At 43.8% G+C, this 22,698-nt stretch overlaps 1 protein-coding gene across 7 annotated transcripts in view; it reads right to left on the reverse strand.

Moving 5' to 3' along the window:
* Positions 1-20,945, reverse strand: part of kiaa0513 (KIAA0513 ortholog) — a 64,198-nt gene extending 43,253 nt beyond the window's left edge. For all 7 annotated transcript variants that reach the window (XR_009788617.1, XR_009788618.1, XR_009788619.1 and 4 more), the window contains exon 1: positions 20,834-20,945. The gene's annotated coding sequence lies outside the window, so the exon portion shown is untranslated. The remainder of the gene's footprint in view (positions 1-20,833) is intronic.
* Between the last annotated feature and the right edge of the window lie 1,753 nt (positions 20,946-22,698).

Raw genomic sequence — 22,698 nt, forward strand, 5'->3', positions numbered from 1 at the left:
CATTTTATGTGGCCCGCGAAAACAAATCAAAATCGCAAATTGTGTTCTGGTGTAATACCATTGAGATATTTGCAAGCATTTTTTTTTGTTACCAATCCCCCTTTGAAAATAAATGTAAAGTTGAAAAACATGTTTTTATAGGCTTCTGATTTCAAAACTGGTTATTCATCAATGTGTTGTGTATACTGTAATTACAGTATATGAGGTAATCTTTCATTTGTATGGGTCCACAGTCATAGCGGCCCTCCGAGGGAAGTCATAACTGTGATGTGGCCTGTGACAAAAATTTGTTTGACACCCTTGCTCTATTTGGTTAAGGTGCGGTGATTGACTTGGCCAGTCTAACAGCTTCAACTTTTTCCCTCTGATGAAGTTCTTTGTTGTGTTGGCAGTGTGTTTTGGGTCATTGTTTTGTTGCATGATGAAGCTTCTCCCGATTAGTTTGGATGCATTTTTCTTTAAATTGCCAGACAAATTGATTTGCCAACCTCCACAGGGCAAGGGTGAAGGTATCACAATCCACTGTTCCAAGAAGACTTTGAGAGAAGAAATATAAAGGCAATGCCACAAGATACAAATCACTCATCAGCAAAAAGTATGGGAAGGCCAGATTGAAGGCCAAAGTATGAAGAAAGAAAGGATCTGCTTGTGATCCAAAAAACACAAGCTCATCTGTGAAGCATGGTGGAGGTAATGTCATGGCTTGGGCTTGCATGGCTGCTTCTGGAATGGGCTCACTAGTCTTTATTGATGATGTAACTCATGATGGTAGCAGCAGAATGAATTCTGGAGTCTAAAAAAACATTTTGTCTGGCAATTAACAGAAAAATGCATCCAAAATAATTGGAAGAAGCTTCATCATGCAACAAGACAATGACCCAAAACATACTGCCAACAAAACAAAGGACTTCATCATGGGGAAAAAGTGGACGGTCTTAGACTGGCAAAGTCAGTCACCGGACCTTAACCCAATAGAGCATGCATTGTCCCTCCTGAAGAGGAGATTGAATGGAGAATCCCCCAGAAACAAACAAGAACTGAAAGAGGCTGCATAAAGGCATGTAAAAGCATTTCAAATGAAGAATGCAACAGTCTGGTGAAGTCAATGGGTCACGGGATTGATGCAGTTATTGCAAGAAAGGGTTATGCCACCAAATATTAAATGTTATTCACTTTAAGTTAATTTAATAATGTATGTTCCAATACTTTTGCTCACTTGAAAAGTGGGTGGCTTCAAAGAAAAAGGGCTCCGTCCTGAGTTGTTTCACACATCTAGATGTAAATACCATGAAATGAAAGCTGGAATTCTGAACTTTTGTTTCATATTCATTAGACTTTACACCGATCTTATCGGCTTGATCGGTATCGGCCGATAATTAGCATTTTATGCTGATCGGCTTTAATGTCATAAATCGCCGATCCGATCAATGACATCTTTGATCGGCTCCGCAGAAGACATTTATCGAATTCCGCGTTGCCATCGTGTACAGTACATTTGAATCCAAACGCTAGTTTATTTTTAGCCTTGTCGTGTGTCTTTGGACGTAGTACTGTAAATATATCTATATCTATATATATATATATATATATATATATGTCGAATCATGCTCTAAAGCTTTGGTGTGTGTGAAGTAATTTGATTACAATAAAGTTATTTACCGTATTTTCCGCATTATAAGGCGCACTTAAAAGCCTTTAATTTTCTAAAAAAAAAATTATGGTGCGCCTTTTAACCCGGTGCACCTTGTGTGTGCACTGAGTTCCAAAATCTGTAAAAATGTTGTGCGATTTTGGTAAGCGCTCCGCTTCATTGACTGTCGGATCATTTCCCGCTGACATAGGGACGTAATACGTACACTACATACGCTGGAAGCGATAAACCAATTAATGAACATTACGTAAAGCTACGTACAGAATGTACGCTTTCCTCCACCACGCCTCCGGTAGGTATAGTGTACTACCGGTATGGTGCTAAACAACATTTGTTTGGCTGAGGACCCCCGAAAATGGCATCAGCGAAGAGACATGCTTATGATGCACAATTCAAACTACAGGCTATCAGGTACGCAGTTGTAAAGGGGAATAGAGCACCCGTGAGAGAATTCAAAATCAAGCACAAGAACAACGATAAAGAACAGTAGAGACGAGTCTCTACAGTCAGCATTCGACTAAAGGCAATAACGATAGCACAAGACATGAAGATGGTGCGGAAAATACGGTAATTACAGTAAGTTAGCACCCATTATTTCTGTCATGTTGTAATGTTGGTTAAGTTTGACCTGACTGATTAGAATACATGATCTGAAGCAGTGGTGTCAAACTCATTTTTGTCACGGGCCACATCCTAGTTATGGTTTCTCTCGGAGGGCCGTTATAGCTGTAAACCCATATGAAGGCATGATCGCCTTATATTATTACAAATGCACAAATTGATGGATAACTACCTTTGAAATCAGAAGCCAGTAAAAACTTTGGTCAACGATCAGTATTATTTAATTAATTTTACAAAAGTGGATTGGTAACAAACAAAATGATTGCAGTATCTTAATATTTTCAAAAGTGAAGACAATTTGCAATTTTGGTATTTTAGCAGGAGACACAAAGTGGATGCACATGATTTGGTTTAGCGGGCCACATAACATGATGTGGTTGGCCGAATCTGGCCCACGAGCCACCAGTTTGACACCTGTGGAATAGAGAATACTTTTGAAGATACTCAGTATACAGTACACAAGTATATACAGTGTTTACGTAAAGTATTCATACGCCCAAACATTTTTCACTCTGTTATATTGCAGCCACTCATTTAAGTTATATTTTTCCTCATAAATGTACACACAGCACTCCATATTGACAGAAAAAAACTGAATTGTTGAAATTTTTGCAGACGTATTAAAAAAAGAAAACTGAAATATCACACAGCCGTATGTATTCAGACACCTTCATTGGAGTCCAGCTGTGTTTGATTATACGGATTTCACTTGATTGGGAAAGCTACACACCAGTCTAAGACCTTGCAGCTCACAGTGCATGTCAGAGCAAATGAGAATCATGAGGTCAAAGGAACTGCCTGAAGAGCTCAGAGACAGAATTGTGGCAAGGTGCAGACCTGGCCAAGGTTCCAAAAGAAATTCTGCTGCACTTAAGGTTCCTAAGCAAAGCAAATTCATTTATATAGTGCATTTCATAAACAAGGCAACTCAATGTGCTTCACATGATTAAAAGCATTTAAAAATAAATGAAAAAACTGCTTATAAACATTTAAAACAAAGAGAAAAATAAAATAAAATAAAAATACAATTAAAACAGCATACAGTGCAAGAAATGTATAAAAGTGGAAATGCTCGAAAAAGCATGGGGGGAAAAAAAGAAGAGTTTTTAACCTGGACTTAAAAACATGCACACTTGGGGCTGATGTCACTTCTATTGGCAACTTATTCCATTTGTGTGCAGCATAATAGTTAAATGCTGCTTCACCATGTTTGCTTAGTACTCTGTGCTCCACTATTTGACCTGAGTCTGTCAATCTCAGGGCCCTACTGGGTTTATATCCCATTAACATTTCATTCATGTATTCAGGACTTAAACCGTTTTGTGATTTATAGACCAGTAGCAGAACTTTAAAATATATTCTAAAGCTGACTGGAAGCCAGTGTAAAGACTTTAAAATTGGAGTAATATGCTCTGACCTCTTTGTTCTGGTCAGAACCCGAGCTGCAGCTGTTTAATGGTCTTTTTAGGGAGTCCAGTCAGAAGACCATTACAATAGTCAAGTCTACTTGAGATAAAAGCATGGATGAGCTTCTCCTGGTCTGCTTGACACATGCAAGCCTTCACTCTGGATATGTTCTTCAGATGGTAAAAGGCAGTTTTAGTAATTGATTTGATATGAGGCGGCACGGTGGCCGACTGGTTAGAGCGTCAGCCTCACAGTTCTGAGGTGCGGGGTTCAATCCCCGTCCCTGCCTGTGTGGAGTTTGCATGTTCTCCCCGTGCCTGCGTGGGTTTTCTCCGGGCACTCCGGTTTCCTCCCACATCCCAAAAACATGCATTAATTGGAGACTCTAAATTGCCCGTAGGTGTGAATGTGAGTGCGGATGGTTGTTTGTTTGTATGTGCCCTGCGATTGGCTGGCAACCAGTTCAGGGTGTACCCCGCCTCCTGCCCGATGACAGCTGGGATAGGCTCCAGCACGCCCGCGACCCTAGTGAGGAGAAGCGGCTCAGAAAATGGATGGATGGATGGATTTGATATGACTGTTGAAAGTCAGGTCAGAATCTATCAGAATACCAAGGTTTCGGACTTGGTCTTTGGTTTTGAAAGAGAGTGACTCCAGGTATTTACTAACAGCAATTCTCTTTTCTTTCTTGCCAAAAACAATTATCTCAGTTTTGTTGTGGTTTAATTGAAGAAAATTTGGCTCATCCAGATATTTATCGGTTTTAGACAGCGACACAAAACCTCAATTGAACTAAAGTGGAGACACTGCTACATATAACTGTGTGTCATCTGCATAACTATCATAGTCAAAATTAACGTTCTGAAGAATTTTACCCAAGGGTAGCATATACAGGCTGAACAGGAGGGGTCCAAGAACTGACCCTTGAGGGATCTCATAGGTCATTGCCATTCGATAAGACTGAACACTTCCAATGGTTACAAAATAACTCCTTTCCTCACTTTTTTGAGCCACATATTTAATTGACTGAGCCTAGAGAATCGTTCATCTCCAAATCGTACAAGTGGGAGAGGTCCACTAATAAAAACCTCAGCATCCAAACATTGCACTTTTGTTAGGAGATCAATGAAATCTCGCTTCTGTACCTCTGATTGCTGCTTGAGAACATCCTGTGTGTATAATGACAGATTTCACGGTTGGGTGCTGATTAGTGACCTCCAGGATTTTTTTAAGAGATATCAGACACCATGTCATTGGTAAAACACAGTACTTTGGTGTTTTTCTCACTGCAAAAACGTTTCACATCCTTGACAGCTCCATCACCAACTATTCATGTTTGTGATGCCATTTCTTTCTTGTATGATTTAGTTTCATACCCTTCAGGGGTGGTATGGGATGAGCATTCTTGGCCAGGTTCTTGTAAAAGTGGCTCAAATGTATTTGTAAGTCTGATGTCAATGTTTGCATTGACTCACGTCCTTTTTTCTTGCCCTTCGCTGTAGCGACTGTCGACGGCCGCTCACTCGGCGTTGAAGCAGCCCGCAACGCACGTCAGCTGGATTCCTCGGTAATATGCTGGTGTTGTGTCCTCCCTTTTAGATGTTGTCCCATATCTTTGGGCTTTGCTCCCAGTAAATTCCAGGGAGAACTGCTGGATGGTCCATTACAGTTTCCTCAGTCCACATTCGTCCTCTTTGTTGAGATAAGTGGCTGTCTGTTAGCACACTCCTACTCACCATTTTGAGATATCAGTAGAGTGGTTTAATTCCCCGACTGTCCATTTACATCCACATACACTTCAAGACGTTTCCAGGATTGACATCCTCTGCAGCAGTCCATGATAGTCCTCAGTGGAAAAGGGAGGCATCTTGATTGCTGCTCTTGTTGCTCATAGCAGCCTTGTGCTAATTAGCAGGCCACGCTCACGTAATGGTGAGAGGGTTTCAGAAAATATTGGAATATAGCAACAACTGACTGTATCTACAAAAAAGTACAGTCCCACAGGTTTTTTTCGGCCGAAGGTTCACTTTCCAACAAGCCAATGACCCGAAACACACAGCTAAAATAACGAAGGAGTGGCTTCAAAACAACTCTGTGACTGTTCTTAAATGGCCCAGCCAGAGCCCTGACTTAAACCCAATTGAGCATCTTTGGCGAGACCTGAAAATGGCTGCCCACCAATGTTCACTATCCAACCTGACAGAACTGGAGACGATCTGCAAGGAGGAATGGCAGAGGATCCCCAAATCCAGGTGTGAAAAACTTGTTGCATCATGCCCCAAAAGACTCATGGCTGTATTGGCTCAAAAGGGTGCTTCTACGAAATACTGAGCAAAGGGTCTTACTTAATACTTATGGCTGTGTGATATTTCAGTTTTTCTTTTTTAATAAATCTGCAAAAATTTGAACAATTCTGTTTTTTCTGTCAATATGGGGTGCTGTGTGTACATTGAGGAAAAAAATTACTTAAATGATTTTAGCAAATAGCTACAATATAACAAGGAGTGAAAAATTTAAGGGGGTCTGAATACTTTCCGTACCCACTTTACAGTAAATGAACAAGTCATTTAAATTGGGCTTTACATGACCAGGATTTTTGGGGGCAATCACCGAGTTTAAAAAAACGATAACTGATCACCGATCCAATCACAAGATGGAGGAATGTGTCTATTTAAAATACCTGTTCATTTACTGTATATACTTGTGTACTTAATTGCTCCAAAAATTATAATTACAATAAATAATGTATCTTTGTTCCTCTATTTATACCATTGAGGCATAGTGACAGACAGAACAAATGAATGGTCTTCCATTAGATGGCAGGAAGTAAATACAGTCATTAATGTATCCACTTTTTGTGACATTTTTGTTTGTTGGTGTGCCGTGAGATTTTTCAATTGTAAAATATGTTCCTTGGCTCCATAAAGGTTGGAAATTACTGCTCTAGTGAGATCGTGTATTCAAATCAGTCAGGTCAAACCAACATTACATGACAGAAATAATGGGTGCTAACTTACTGTAATTAAATTACTTTATTTTTAATTAAATGACTGCACCCACACAGAAACTTTCGAGCATGATTCAACAGAACAGCAACATGTTTACGTTCAACCGTGCGTGGTACCACTAACTGGCTAGGCTACGTAACATTTTATTGCCTACTTGTGAGCGGTATTGTATTAAAAGTACGTAAACATGCCTCAAGCAAGCCTTAAAAGAACGTCCTCTCCTGTCCTGAGCACCGGTGACCACGAACACACGTTTTTCCCATTTTGTCCTTATATTACAGTCAGCTCGCTCCACTCGTATTGTCGTTGCCACGGTAACGAGTGTATCCGGTCGCATTTGAGTTGACAAGATAAAGCCCAATGATCGTAAAAAACGGGATGCGGTGGTATTGGAATACAAGATTCTATTGCAGTAGTCTGACAATAAATGCAATCGTGTAAGAGCAAATTTGTCTTGTAGTCTGATCCGGGCATTATGTGTTGCCTGTCACACACCGCCGACGTGTTTTTTTTTTTTTGTTTTTGTTTTTTAAACCGCTTCATTGGCCGTCAGATATTAACAGTACTATGTCAAGCGACAAGGCTAAAAATAAACTAGCTTTTATATTAAAATATACTGTGCACGCGGCGACGTGGAGTAAATGTCTTTTGCTGAGCCGATCAATGACGTCATTGATCGGATAATATGTGTAGTGTACTGACTAAAATGTGTTGAACTGTATTTGTTTGAATTGCTGTTGTGAAAACTAGTTAAAAGTTTGTTTGGTTCTTTGTGTGGATGGATACTGGGGTGTCCTGCGTTCCGAGGGGTCTGTGAACATTTCAGGTTTTTTTTTGTTTTAATGATTGATTGAAGGGGTGGTGGTCCAATGGGATTGGGGGAAGGAGGTGGGTCGTGGAGAAAAAGAGCGGGAGATGCGGCGCCAGAGAGAGAGTTTTTTTCGCGGGGGTCTGCACCTGGTTTTTGGACACGAACGGATTTTTGGACTGTTTTGAACGCGAACGGACTTTTGACTGTTGGCAACGCGAACTGATTTACTATTTCAAAGCCACGGGTCCTGTCTGCTGAACGCCACGGGTCCTGCCTGCTCAACGCCACCGGGCTGCCGCTTCGACGCTACGGGATCCAGTCGCTGTGCCTACTGAAGCGTTTTGAGGGCTCGTTCCTACGACAATCGTTTTGTTTTTTTTTCTTTTTTTTTTTTTTTCTCAAAACCAGTCACACAAAACACACTCAGTATTGTGATTACAGTACTATTACAACCCCGGTCAACATTGACCGAATTTCTTCCTTTTTTTTTTTTTTCCTCTTTGCTCACCAATACACTAGTGAACAATAACAATCCCGGACGAGCCCCCACATGTAGCCCTCAAAGGCAGTACTCACAAAACCGTTGAACCCTCAGTTCACTGGGGAAAAAAAACCCAAACCGATTGTCGTAGGAACGAGCCCTCAAAACGCTTCAGTAGGCACAGCGACTGGATCCCGTAGCGTCGAAGCGGCAGCCCGGTGGCGTTGAGCAGGCAGGACCCGTGGCGTTCAGCAGACAGGACCCGTGGCTTTGAAATAGTAAATCCGTTCGCGTTGCCAACAGTCAAAAGTCCGTTCGCGTTCAAAACAGTCCAAAAATCCGTTCGTGTCCAAAAACCAGGTGCAGACCCCCGCGAAAAAAAACTCTCTCTCTGGCGCCGCATCTCCCGCTCTTTTTCTCCACGACCCACCTCCTTCCCCCAATCCCTTTGGACCACCACCCCTTCAATCAATCATTAAAACAAAAAAAACCCTGAAATGTTCACAGACCCCTCGGAACGCAGGACACCCCAGTATCCATCCACACAAAGAACCAAACAAACTTTTAACTAGTTTTCACAACAGCAATTCAAACAAATACAGTTCAACACATTTTAGTCAGTACACTACATATGACATTAAAGACGATCAGCCGATCATCATAAAAATGCTAAATACCGGCAGATACAGATCAGCCCAATCGGTGTAAAGTCTAATTTAAATCGACACATTGCTCCATCTTGTGATCGGATCGGTGATCAGTTATCAGGTTTTTTTTTAACTCGCTGATCGGCCCCAAAAATCCTGATTGTGTAAAGCCTAATATTCATCTTTTGATCTGAAACCCAAATCTCTTCAGTATACAAGAAAAACAATGGAATTGACCTTGCTGTTCTTATACTTTTGGAGGGGACTGTATCAATACCTGGAAATAAAAGCAGGACTGTCTGCAGCAGAAATAAAGGATTGACTTCACTGTTCCACTACTTTTCAAGGGGCATGTATGTTAAAAAGAGTTACCTAAAGGCAAATTGCTACCATAGCAAACAGTGTTAAAACTCAGCATCTGGTGTGTGCTGTTTTTCTTTTAATACAAATGGCATGGAAGCTATACTAGGTGTGGCATACAGGCCTGCCACAGCTTGTCTGTAAATCCTTACATAATATGGCCATATCATACGTTTGCTACAACAACAAATAACTAGTACATCACCCAACCCCACCAGCCCCCACCCCCATCCGCTCACAAAAAAAATAAAAATTTCACCGGAACCCCTCATCTGCTTTTCAAAATACGATTTTCAAAATTTGTGCTGCGTTGTCCGCAGGTTGAAGTTGCTGTTCCAGGACTGGTGTCACAAAAGATATACTTCAAACCCAAACGGCAAACTACAGGTTTTCCCTCTCTTTGTAATTGGAGGATATTACTTTGACCTCACATCTCTGCAGCTATTGAATGTTTTTTCACATGCTTTGGCATATCTTCTGTTTCAGGTCATCACGCAATGAGCAGCGTGTGTGATGATGAGAACAATGAGACCGGACTTGCTGGAAAAATTCACCACCGGTGATGAGTCATGAACCTGTGAATCCAACCTGGAGAACAAATGCAGAGGCCGAAGTGGAAGAGTCTGATGGCGCTAAGGCCGAAGAAAGCACGACAGTCGAAGTTCAAAGTCAAAGACATATTTATCGCATTCATCAATGTGAACGTTATAGTCCACTGCAACTTCTTGCCACAAGGCCAGATAATCAACCAACCTATCGACAAAGAGATCATGCAACGTTTGCTTTGGTTAGTGCACAAGAAGAGGAAAGCATTGGGCCAGGACAACTCGTGGCTGCTTCACCATGACAAAACACCTGCTCATCGTGCCCAGAGCATCCCATCTTGTGTTTTAAAAAATAAATGGAAGAAAAGAGAAAAGTAAACTGAAAATATTTGTTTGTATATACTGTGGTGGAGGGGTTTGTGTGTCCCAATGATCCTAGTAGCCAAGTTGTCTGGGGCTTCACACCCTTGGTAAATTCTGGTCCACCATCCGGCGTCTCAGGAGAGGGAAGCAGTGCACCGTCAACACTGTGTATAGTGGGGATGGGGCCTCCTCAATTCCACCGACACGCCTTCCCATGAGGAAGTAGAGTCTGGGGTCTCTGAAGTGGGCTCTCCTATCTCTGGGGTTGAGGTCACAGAGCTGGTTAAAAAGCTCCTCGGTGGAAATGTTTGAGAAAATGCTAGCGACTAGCAAGCTATAAATATTTTGTCCCAAAAAAAGGGCATGTCTGTCATTTGGAAATAATCAGTCTGCAAAACGTTTATAAAAGATTTTACGACGAAGACATATCATAACATTCTAAAATCACCTGAAGATGAAGCACGTTATCGAGTGCGATGCATGTATCACGATAAAGTGATCTATGACTCTGTGCCGCTGCTGTAACATAAACAAAACAACTCAGCTGAGCGCAGAGCGATCATGCTGGAAGTTGAAGAGCTTGTGTTTTTGTGTTCGCTCCGTAAACGGGGCGGCAAGATAAGATAGTAGTTTGCCTTTCACCGACAATGTTCACAGGGCTTGCTTTGTTGAGAGCTTTATTGCTTCAGTATATTCTTTATTATGTCTACGGGGATGTTGAGTATCCAATATATATCTTTTCTTTCTTGCATTTGTCTACCCCGAGATGTACACCTCTGGCCTTTTGGCATCCTACAGTGAAAGGTAAATAGAAAGCATTCACATTCTTATTGAACCCCAATCCCCAGAACTGTGAGGCAGATGTGCTAACCAGTCGCCCACCGTGCCGGCCTCGTGCAATATAGTCAATACTAATGTATGCTTGTTCAATATGTTCAGTACTAACGTCATTATCACTTATTGAAAGCCATCTTTGCTTGTGTCCCAGACTCTCTATCACTCACTACAATATGCATGAACCATGACTTGTTTCCTGTGTCTGGAGTAGAGACGGTGACGTGGAATAGAATGCGACAAAAGATAAGCTGACTGTTAAAAATTGCATCCGCATAAAGTATACTGTAGCTAAAACAACAATAGCCATACCAATACCAACAGTATCTTCTGTGCACTTTATAAGGTGAAAACGCGGCCTCTCTCTCGGGCTCAATATCACTAGATAGGACTGATTTAATACGTGTCCATATGTCCATCCTAGAACTATTTAATCCGTCTGAATTTACCAGGGTAATTGTTGTTCTATTTAGCGGGGGAAACCAAGCCATACTTCACAATGTAGCAGTGCTTGCCAGCCAGTAAAATACTGCGGTCAACAGCCTCCACTCGTAAAGTAGCAGTCAAGCCAGCCGCGCCTAATTTTGTTCATACTAGGCATTACGGTAATAGGTCGCCAACTCGCGGGGAAAGCCACCTTCAAAATAAAAGCTTCCAATAATACGGACATCAGTGCTCTTCGGTTAAGGAATGCAACCAGCAAAGTTAATTTGAATCTTGAGATACATTAAAAAATTTAGTTTATTTGATATCTTCGTAAAAATAAATGGTAATGGACTGCACTTATATAGCGCTTTATCTACATCATCACAGTGCCCAAAGCGCTTTACAAAGCCTCAAATTCACACACACATTCATAAACCAATGGGCAACTGCTGCCATGCAAGGCGCTCCCAGGCCCAGTGGGAGCAAATTAGGGTTCAGTGTCTTGCCCAAGGACACTTCGACACGCGGACAGTCGTAGCAGGGATTCGAACCTGTTCTACCTACCGAGCCAAAGCCACCCCAACATAATCCCATTGGTATCGCAAGACAAGTCCAGATCTGTGTGACAAAGCACCAAGGACTCCATTAAAAGAGGTTTGATGAAGATCTGATATTGTATTTCAAAATAAGTATCTGAAAACTGTATATTTTGCTGTCATTACCCCTGACTGAAAAAATCTGTTTAAAAAAAAATCTATGAGGTATCAGAATCAGAATCATCTTTATTTGCCAAGTATGTCCAAAAAACACACAAGGAATTTGTCTCCGGTAGTTGGAGCCACTCTAGTACGACAACAGACAGTCAATTTACAGAACACTTTGGAGACAGAAAGACATTGACAAAAAAAAAAAAAAAAAAACAGTCACTGAGCAGTAAAGGGTTGCTAGTTATCTGGTAAAGCCGGTAATTAATATTTTTTTTTTTTTGACAATTGTGCAAAAAGATGCAGAGTCCTCTAGCACTTAGAGCAGTTTGAATGACTAATATTGCAATAGTCCGGTGCAATGATCATTGTGCAAAGGGGCGCCGAGACTTCAAGGAGTGTATGCGGTTTAAAGTGACGAGTAGTGCGATAATCTGGGACAATGTTGGTTGTGCAATGTTACAGATACTCCTCAATCAGTGTGCAAATGGAGCAGATGCTACTCTGGCATGAGTGGCCAGTATATGCAAATAGTGCAGCATGGCGAGACAACTACAGTGAGTGCACGAGTAATACATAATTGGCCCCACAGAAATGTGACAACGAACTCAAGTTAAAAAATTGCCAGCATGTTGTAATGGAATTGTAGGTCAGGTGTTTAAGAAGAAGGTATCGCAACACCGGTCCAGTCTGGGGGACAGTACACCACCCCAGGTTTCCAACAAAAGAGGTCCCATCCAAATCTGATATGGCATTTCGAAATAAAAGTCCCCTGAAATATGCATATTTCACTGTCACTACCACTGATTTAAAAAATTCCTTAAAAAATAAAATCGATGAGATATCGCAACCCAGTTCTGGGGGACAGTACACCACCCCAAGTTTCCAACAAAAGAGGTCCCATCCAAATCTGATGTGGCATTTCAAAATAAAAGTCCCCTGAAATTGATATATTTCACTGTCATTACCACAGATTTCAAAAATTCATTAAAAAAAATCTGAGATATCGCAACCCAGTTCTGGGGGACAGTACACCACCCCAGGTTTCCAACAAAAGAGGTCCCATCCAAATCTGATGTGGCATTTCAAAATAAAAGTCCGCTGAAATATGCATATTTCACTGTCACTACCACTGATTTAAAAAATTCCTTAAAAAATAAAATCGATGAGATATCGCAACCCAGTTCTGGGGGACAGTACACCACCCCAGGTTTCCAACAAAAGAGGCAAATCCATCCATTTCAACACCGCTTATCCTGGTTAGGGTCGCGGGAGGCTGGAGCCTATCCCAGCTGACTTCGGGCGAAAGGCGGACTACACCCTGAACTGGTCAACAAAAGAGGTCCCATCCAAATCTGATGTGGCATTTCAAAATAAAAGTCCACTGAAATATGCATATTTCACGGTCACTACCACTGATTTGAAACATTCATTAAAAAATAAAATCTATGACCTATCGCAACCCAGTTCTGGGGGACAGTGCACCACCCCAGGTTTCCAACAAAAGAGGTCCCATCCAAATCTGATGTGGCATTTCAAAATAAAAATCCCCTCAACCCTCATAGTTCAGTCATTACCACAGATTTAAAAAATTCATTAAAACAAATGAGATATCGCAACAACAGCCCAGTTTTGGGGGACACTACACCACCTTAGGTCTCCAAAAAAAATAGGTCCCATCCAAATCTGATGTGGCATTTCAAAATAAGTCCCCTCAACCCTCATATTTCACTGTCGTCATTACCACAGATTTAAAAAAATCCATGATATCGCAACACCAGTCCAGTTCTGGGGGACACTACACCACCCCAGCTTTCCAACAAAAGAGGTCCCATCCAAATCTGATGTGGCATTTCAAAATAAAAGTCCACTAAAATATGCATATTTCACTATCACTACCACTGATTAAAAACATTCATTATAAAATAAAATCTATGAGATATCGCAACCCAGTTCTGGGGGACAGTACACCACCCCAGGTTTCCAACAAAAGAGGTCCCATCCAAATCTGATGTGGCATTTCAAAATAAAAGTCCCCTGAAATTGGTATATTTCACTGTCATTACCAAGGATTTCAAAAATTAATTTAAAAAAATCTGAGATATTGCAACAACAGTCCAGTTTTGGGGGACACTACACCACCTCAGGTCTCCAAAAAAAGAGGTCCCATCCAAATCTGATGTGTCATTTCAAAATAAAAATCTCCTCAACACTCATATTTCACTGTCATTACCACAGATTTAAAAAATTCATTAAAACAAATCTATGAGATATCGCAACCCAGTTCTGGGGGACAGTACACCACCCCAGGTCTCCAACAAAAGAGGTCCCACCCAAATCTGATGGGGCATTTCAAAATAACAGTCCCCTGAAATTGGTATATTTCACTGTCACTAGCACTGATTTAAAACATTCATTTTAAAAAAAATCTATGAGATATCACGAAAAGTCCAGTTCTGGGGGACACTACACAACCCCAGGTCTCCAACAAAAGAGGTCCCACCCAAATCCGATGTGGCATTCCAAAATAAAAGTCCCCTCAACCCTCCATATTTCGCTGTCACTACCACTGAATTTAAACATTCATTTTAAAAATATTCTATGAGATATCGCAACACCAGTCCAGTTCTGGGGGACACTACACCACCTCAGGTCTCCAAAAAAAGAGGTCCCATCCAAATCTGATGTGTCATTTCAAAATAAAAATCTCCTCAACCCTCATATTTCACTGTCATTACCACAGATTTTAAAAATTCATTAAAACAAATCTATGAGATATCGCAACCCAGTTCTGGGGGACAGTACACCACCCCAGGTCTCCAACAAAAGAGGTCCCACCCAAATCTGATGGGGCATTTCAAAATAACAGTCCCCTGAAATTGGTATATTTCACTGTCACTAGCACTGATTTAAAACATTCATTTTAAAAAAAATCTATGAGATATCACGAAAAGTCCAGTTCTGGGGGACACTACACAACCCCAGGTCTCCAACAAAAGAGGTCCCACCCAAATCCGATGTGGCATTCCAAAATAAAAGTCCCCTCAACCCTCCATATTTCGCTGTCACTACCACTGAATTTAAACATTCATTTTAAAAATATTCTATGAGATATCGCAACACCAGTCCAGTTCTGGGGGATACTACACTAACCGAGGTTTCCAACAAAAGAGGTCCCATCCAAATCTGATGAGGCATTTCAAAATAAAATTCACCTGAAATTGGTATATTTCACTGTCATTACCACAGATTTCAAAAATTCATTTAAAAAAATATATGAGCTATCGCAACACCAGTCCAGTTCTGGGGGACACTACTCCTCCTCAGGTTTCCAACAAAAGAGGTCCCATCCAAATCTGATGTGGCATTTCAAAATAAAAGTCCCCTCAACACTGCATATTGTACACAACCACTGAATTAAAACATTCATTACAAATATTCTGTGAGATATCGCAACACCAGTCTAGTTCTGGGGGACACTAAACCACCCCAGGTATCCAACAAAAGTGGTACCACCCAAATCTGATGTCCATCCATCCATCCATTTTCTACCGCTTATCTGAGGTCGGGTCGCGGGGGCAGTAGCTTTAGCAGGGACGCCCAGACTTCCCTATCCCCAGCCACTTCATCCAGCTCTTCCGGGGGGATCCCGAGGCATTCCCAGGCCAGCCGAGAGACATAGTCTCTCCACCGTGTCCTGGGTCTTCTCAGGGGTCTCCTTCCAGTGGGACGTGCCCAGAACACCTCACCAACCGTCCGGGAGGCATCCGAATCAGATGCCCCAGCCACCTCATCTGGCTCCTTACAATGTGGAGGAGCATCGGCTCTAATTTGAGCTCCTCCTGGATGACCGAGCGTCTCACCCGATCTCTAAGGAAGAGCCCGAATACCCTGTGGAGGAAACTAATTTTGGCCACTTGCATCCGGGATCTCGTTCTTTCGGTCACGCCCCACAGCTCGTGACCATAGGTGAGGGTAGGAATGTTGATCGACCAGTAAATTGAGAGCTTTGATTTTCGGCTTAGCTCCTTCTTTACCACAACGGACCGATACAAAGTCCACATTAATGCAGATGCTGCACCTTGAACTCCTCCACTTGGGGCAGGATCTCATCCCCAACCTGATACGGCACGCCACCCAAGGTCGCAGATTTGGAGGTGCTGATTCTCATCCCAGCCGCTTCACACTCGGCTGCGAACCACTCCAGTGAGAGTTGGAGATCACGGCCTGATGAAGCCAACAGAACCACATCATCTACAAAAAGCAGACATGCAATTCTGAACCCTCACCGGAAACGAGTCCGACTTACTGGCGGAAATGTGGAACAAACTCGGTCGTACAGGGACCGAACAGCCCGTATCAGGGGGTTCGGTACCCCATACTCCCGAAGCACCCCCCCAAAGGACACAGTCGAACGCCTTCTCCAAGTCCACAACAGACTGGTTGGGCGAACTCCCATGCACCCTCGAGGACCCTGCCGAGGGTGAAGAGCTGGTCCACTGTTCCACGGCCAGGACAAAAACCACACTCCTATTGAATCTGAGATTCGACTTCCCGACGGACCCTCCACTCCAGCACCTCTGAATAGACCTTAACGGGGAGGCTGAACACACCTTCCGGTCCCCCTTCCGCAAAAGGGGGACAACCATCCCAGTCTGCCAATCCAGAGGCACTGTCCCAGATGTCCACGCGATGTTGCAGAGGCGTGTCAACCAAGACAGCCCCACAACATCCAGAGCCTTTAGGAACTCCGGGCGAATCTCATCCACCCCCTAGTCCTTGCCACCGAGTAGCTTTTTCACCACCTCGGTGACCTCAACCCCAGAGATAGGAGATCCCGCCTCAGAGAACCCAGACTGTGCTTCCTCATAGGAAGGCGTGTCGGCTGAATTAAGGAGGTCTTCGAAGTATTCTCCCCACCGACTCACAACGTCCTGAGTCGAAGTAAGCAGCGCCCCATCCCGACTATACACAGTGTTGATGGTGCACTGCTTCCCCCTCCTGAGACGCCGGAAGATTGACCAGAATTTCCTCGAAGTCTTTCTCCATGACCTCACAGAACTCCTCCCATGCAGAGTTTGCTTCATCGACCACCAAAGCTGCATTCCGCTTGGCCAGCCGGTACCCATCAGCTGCCTCAGGAGTCCCACAGGCCAAAAAGGCCCGATAGGACTCCTTCTTCAGCTTGACGGCATCCCTCTCCCTTGGTGTCCACCAATGGGTTCGGGGATTGCAGTCACGACAGGCACCGTCCACCTTACGGCCACAGCTCCGTCGGCCGCCTCAGCAATGGAGGCGTGGAACACGGTCCACTCGGACTCGATGTCCCCCGCCTGCCCCGGAACATGAGCAAAATTCTGTCGGAGGTGGGAGTTGAAACTCCTTCTGACAGGGGATTCTGCCAGACGTTCCCAGCAGACCCTCACAATACGTTTGGGCCTGCCACATCAGACCAGCATCTTCCCCCACCATCGGAGCCAACTCACCACCGGATGGTGATCAGTTGACAGGTCCGCCCCTCTCTTTTGCCCGACATACGTAAGTCCAATGACACGACCACAAAGTCGATCATCGAACGGAGACCTACGGTGTCCTGGTGCCAAGTGCACGTGTGGACACCCTTATGCTTGAACATGGTGTTCGTTATGGACAATTTGTGATGAGTACAGAAGTCCAATAACAGAACACTGCTCGGGTTCTGATCGGGGGGGGAGTGGGCATTCCTCCCAGTCAACTATATCTAGTCGGAACTTTTCGCCCTCGCACACCAGCTTGGGCTCCTTCCCTGCCAGAGAGGTGACATCCCATGTCCCTAGAGCCAGTTTCTGTAGTCGGTGATCAGATCGCCAAGGTCTCTGCCTTCGGCCACCGACCAGCTCACACTGTACCCGACCCCTCCCATGGGCTCCCACAGGTGGTGAGCCCATGGGAAGGGGGACCCACGTTACCGTTTCGGGCTCTGCCCGGCCGGGCCCCATGGGCGCAGGCCCGGCCACCAGGTGCTCGCCTTCGACCCCCACCTCCAGGCCTGGCTCCGGAGGTGACCCACGTCTGGGGAAGGGAAAACGTCTTCCTGAATTGTTTGTCATCATCTGGGTTTTTGGAGCTGTGCTTTGTCTGGTCCCTCACCTAGGACCTGTTTGCCATGGGTGACCCTGCCAGGGGCATAAAGCCCCAGACAATTTAGCTCCTAGGATCATTGGAACACACAAACCCCTCCACCACGATAAGGTGACAGCTCAAGGAGGGCCCAAATCTGATGTGGCATTTCAAAATAAAAGTCCCCTGAAATATGCATATTTCACTGTCACTGCCACTGATTTCAAACATTCATTTAAAAAAATCTATGTCAATACTACTACTTTTAAGAAATAATTAGAAATAATCCCATTCGTATCGCAATACCTTTCTTTACCCTTCATACATGTAGGAGACAATCACAGGATGCTACTACATTACTGCCATCACCATTTGATGTAGTATATCTGCAGTCTTTAAAAAACCCAGATTGTTTTATCATTAAATGTGATTTTTTTGGGTGTCAACATTAACACTTTAAACACTGAAGTAATTTCTCATGCCAGTCTGACACTGGAAGGAAGACATGCATTGATCCATCCATTTCAACAGCACTTATCCTGTTGACTCGCGGGGTGTTGGAGCCAATCCCTACTAAGTTCAGGAAAGACAGGAAAAACCCTGAGCTGGTCGGCAATCAGTCGCAGGGCACATATACTGTAGAGACCATCATTGAGTGGGAACCAAACCCACGCTGGCTGCATTGAAGTCAGGCGAATGAACCATGACACCATCAGTAACTGGAAGTCCATCCATCCATTTTCTGAGCCGCTTCTCCTCACTAGGGTCGCGGGCGTGCTGGAGCCTATCCCAGCTGTCATCGGGCAGGAGGCGGGGTACACCCTGAACTGGTTGCCAGCCAATCGCAGGGCACATAGGAACAAACAACCATTCGCACTCACAGTGATGCCTACGGGCAATTTAGAGTCTCCAATTCATGCATGTTTTTGGGATGTGGGAGGAAACCGGAGTACCCGGAGAAAACCCACGCAGGCACGGGGAGAACATGCAAACTCCACACAGGCGGGGCCGGGGATTGAACCCGGGTCCTCAGAACTGTGAGGCTGACGCTCTAACCAGTCGGCCACCGTGCCGCCGTAACTGGAAGTAAAACGGTATATTTTAAATAGTTCTAAGAAAGATGGTTTTCTATTTTTTTATTTTTTAAATGTTGATCAAACCTCTTTTGGTGGAGACCTGGTGTGGTGTAGTGTCCCCCAGAACCTGACTGGTGTTGCGATATCACAGATTTTATTTAATTAATGTTTTAAATCAATGGTAGTGAAAGTGAAATATAAGAATTTCAGGAGACTTTTATTTTGTAATGCCACATCAGATTTGGGTGGGGTCACTTTTGTTGGAGACCTGGGGTGGTGTTTTGTCCCTCAGAACTGGACTGGTGTTGCGATATTTCATAGATTTTTTTAAATGAATGTTTTACTTCAGTGGTAGTGACAGCGAAATATGCACGGTAGGGGACTTTTATTTTGAAATGCCACATCAGATTTGGGTGGGACCTCTTTTGTTGGAACCCTGGGGTGGTGTTCTGTCCCTCAGAACTGGACTGGTGTTGCGATATCTCATAGAATATTTTTAATGAATGTTTTAAATCAGTGGTAGTGACAGTGAAATACCAATTTCAGGAGAGTTTGATTTTGAAATGCCACATCAGATTTGGGTGGGACCTCTTTTGTTGGAGACCTGGGGTTGTGCATTCTCCCCCAGAACTGGAGCGGTGTTGCGATACCTCATAGATTTTTTTAAACAGATTTTTTCAGTCAAGGCTAATGATAGCAAAATAGAATAGCGATAGATAGAATACAATATCAGATCTTCATCAAACCTCTTTTCGTGGAGTCCTTGGTGGTCTGTCACACAGATCTGGACTTGTCTTACGATACCGATGGGATTATTTTAGAGTGGCTTTGGCTCAGCACGTAGAACAGGTCGAATCCCTGCTACGACTGTCCGCATGTGTCCTGGGGAAAAATCACTGAACCTCAATTTGCTCCCAGGGTGCCTGGCAGCACCTTGCATGGCAGCAGTCACCCATTGGTTTATGAATGTGTGTGTGAATGTGAGGCTTTGTAAAGCGCTTTGGCCACTGTGATGGTGTAGATAAAGCGCTATATAAGTGCAGTCCATTTACCATTTATTTTTCCTAAGATATCAAATAAACTACATTTTTAATGCATCTCAAGATTCAATAACATTAACCTTGCTGGTTGCATTCCTTAACCGAAGAGAATTGACGTCCATATTATTGGGGGAGCTTTTATTTTGAAGGTGCCTTTCGCCGCGAGTTGGCGACTTATTACCGTAATGCCTAGTATGAACAAAATTAGGGGCGGCTGGTTTGACTGCTACTTTACGAGGGGAGGCTGGCTTGACCGCAGTAAAAAAAAAAGAAAGCTGGGGTGGTGGAAGAGCTCTATGTTTTCATTGTGCCCAATCTAACTGTACTACAGAATGAGGATGCACGTATTAAAAGATTAAGCACGAACGGCTTCAATAAGTGACGATATGTAATTTGAGCCTGCTGAGGAATGAGCTCAAACTGGACGCAGAGCTGTTGATAAAGGAAGCAGCACTGAATAAACACAGCAAAAGACTGACATTTCCTGGAAGCTTGTACGCTGCAGCGTTCATAAGAGTCACTGCCGAGCCCTTTTTGGACATTATACGGTGATAAATTGCTTTCGTTAGGAGGCCAAACAATTTTGGTCAAACGTCTATAACGGTTTCAAAAATGCGCTAAGGGGCAGGGAAAACTCGGAAACCGTTCAACTGAAGAGGCAATCGTTTGAAAATTGCGTTCAAACTTTACACACGGGCGAAGCCTGGTGCATATACAGTGAATATGTACGCTACGAAACAGAAAGTAGAGGTGTACGTACCAAGAGGGGAGCTTTTTGGGGGGGACAGGAAAGGGGGCTGCTCCTCACTGCTGTCCAATGTTTTCGCTTTGCGGCTGGCGTGGAGATGGTCAACTGGGCATGCGCGAGAAAAGAAGGACGCGAGGAGAACCCACATGACGTTTTTGAGCAGTGCAGCCAATCACCGGGGCCGTATCTGATCCAGGCGGAAATTGAGCTCCTTGGATTGCAGAAAACTGTTAACGTTGTTATTCGACACCAAAATTATTATTATTATTATTAAGCCATTATTATTCTTCATTATTTCTTCCTGCTTCAACACTTATTTACCAATTAAAAGCATTCCAACAACAAAATTATTTTGACATTCCCCAAATTCTCTCATGACACAAATTGCACATTTCCTACGGAATCAGAAGACGCTCAAAAAGTTTTGTGTGAATCTTTTTGGAGCTAATCTGATGCCATAATTTCCATTTTCAGTTGTCATTTTACTGTCATAAAATACAAACATTTTTCCCACATTATGATCTATTGTACATTATTCCCTCCTCCTTCATAATTGCTCAATTGATTCAAACCATTCTAACTTGTAACTGTTCAGCTCATTTCACTTCATTCCAGATCATTCAATATCATTCCACATTATTTCATAACATTCCGTAATAGTCAACATCATTCTGTGTCATCCCAATGCCATTCAATATTTTTCCATATGATTTCATTCAGCATTAACATGGAATTTCTCCACAGATTTGAGTCTAGCTTTAGTTATTATTTGTCCATGTAATATACTTAAGACCTCCGGGCACTCCAGTTTCCTCCCATACCCCAAAAACATGCATGGTAGGTTAATTGACAACTCTAAATTGCCTGTAGGTGTGAATGTGAGTGCGAGTGGTTGTTTGTTTATATGTGCCCTGCGATTGGCTGGCGACCGGTTCAGCGTGTATCCCGCCTCTCGCCTGAAGATAGCTGGGATGGGCTCCAGCACGGCCACGACCCCAGCGAGGATAAGCAGAATGGAAGATGAGTGAATGAATGCTTCAAGAATTCTGTGTCTGCGAACTGTCAGCTGAAGCTAACATCTATCCATCCATCTTCTACCGCTTATCCGAGGTCAGGTCGCGGGGGCAGTAGCTTTAGCAGGGATGGCCAGACTTCCCTTTCCCCAGCCACTTCATCCATCTCTTCCGGGGGGATCCCGAGGTGTTCCCAGGCCAGCCGAAGGATGTAGTCTCTCCAGCGTGTCCTGGGTCGTCCCCGGTGTCTCCTCCTGGTGGGACGTGCCCGGAACACCTCACAATGGAGGCGTCCAGGAGGCATCCGAATCAGATGCCCCAACCACCTCATCTGGCTCCTCTCGATGTGAAGGAGCAACGGCTTTACTCTGAGATCCTCCCAGATGACCGAGCTTCTCACCCTATCTCTAAGGGAGACCCCGGACACCCTGCGGAGGAAACTCATTTCGGCCGCTTGTATCCGGGATCTCGTTCTTTCGGTCACGACCCACAGCTCGTGACCATAGGTGAGGGTAGGATAAATCGAGAGCTTCGCCTTGTGGCTTAGCTTCTTCTTTACCACAACGGATCGATACAAAGTCCGCATCACTGCAGACGCTGAGCCGATCCGCCTGTCGATCTGCCGTTCCATTCTTCCCTCACTCGTGAACAAGACCCCAAGATACTTGAACTCCTCCACTTGGCCCAGGATCTCATCCCCGACCTGGAGAGGCCACGCCACCCTTTTCCGACTGAGGACCATGGTGTCAGATTTGGAGGTGCTGATTCTCATCCCAGCCGCTTCACACTCGGCTGCGAACTGCTCCAATGAGAGTTGGAGGTCATGGCTTGATGAAGCCAACAGAACCACATCATCTGCAATAA

The sequence above is a fragment of the Phyllopteryx taeniolatus genome, chromosome 5 (genome assembly GCF_024500385.1).
Source record: "Phyllopteryx taeniolatus isolate TA_2022b chromosome 5, UOR_Ptae_1.2, whole genome shotgun sequence".
Classification (NCBI taxonomy): Eukaryota; Metazoa; Chordata; class Actinopteri; order Syngnathiformes; family Syngnathidae; genus Phyllopteryx; species Phyllopteryx taeniolatus.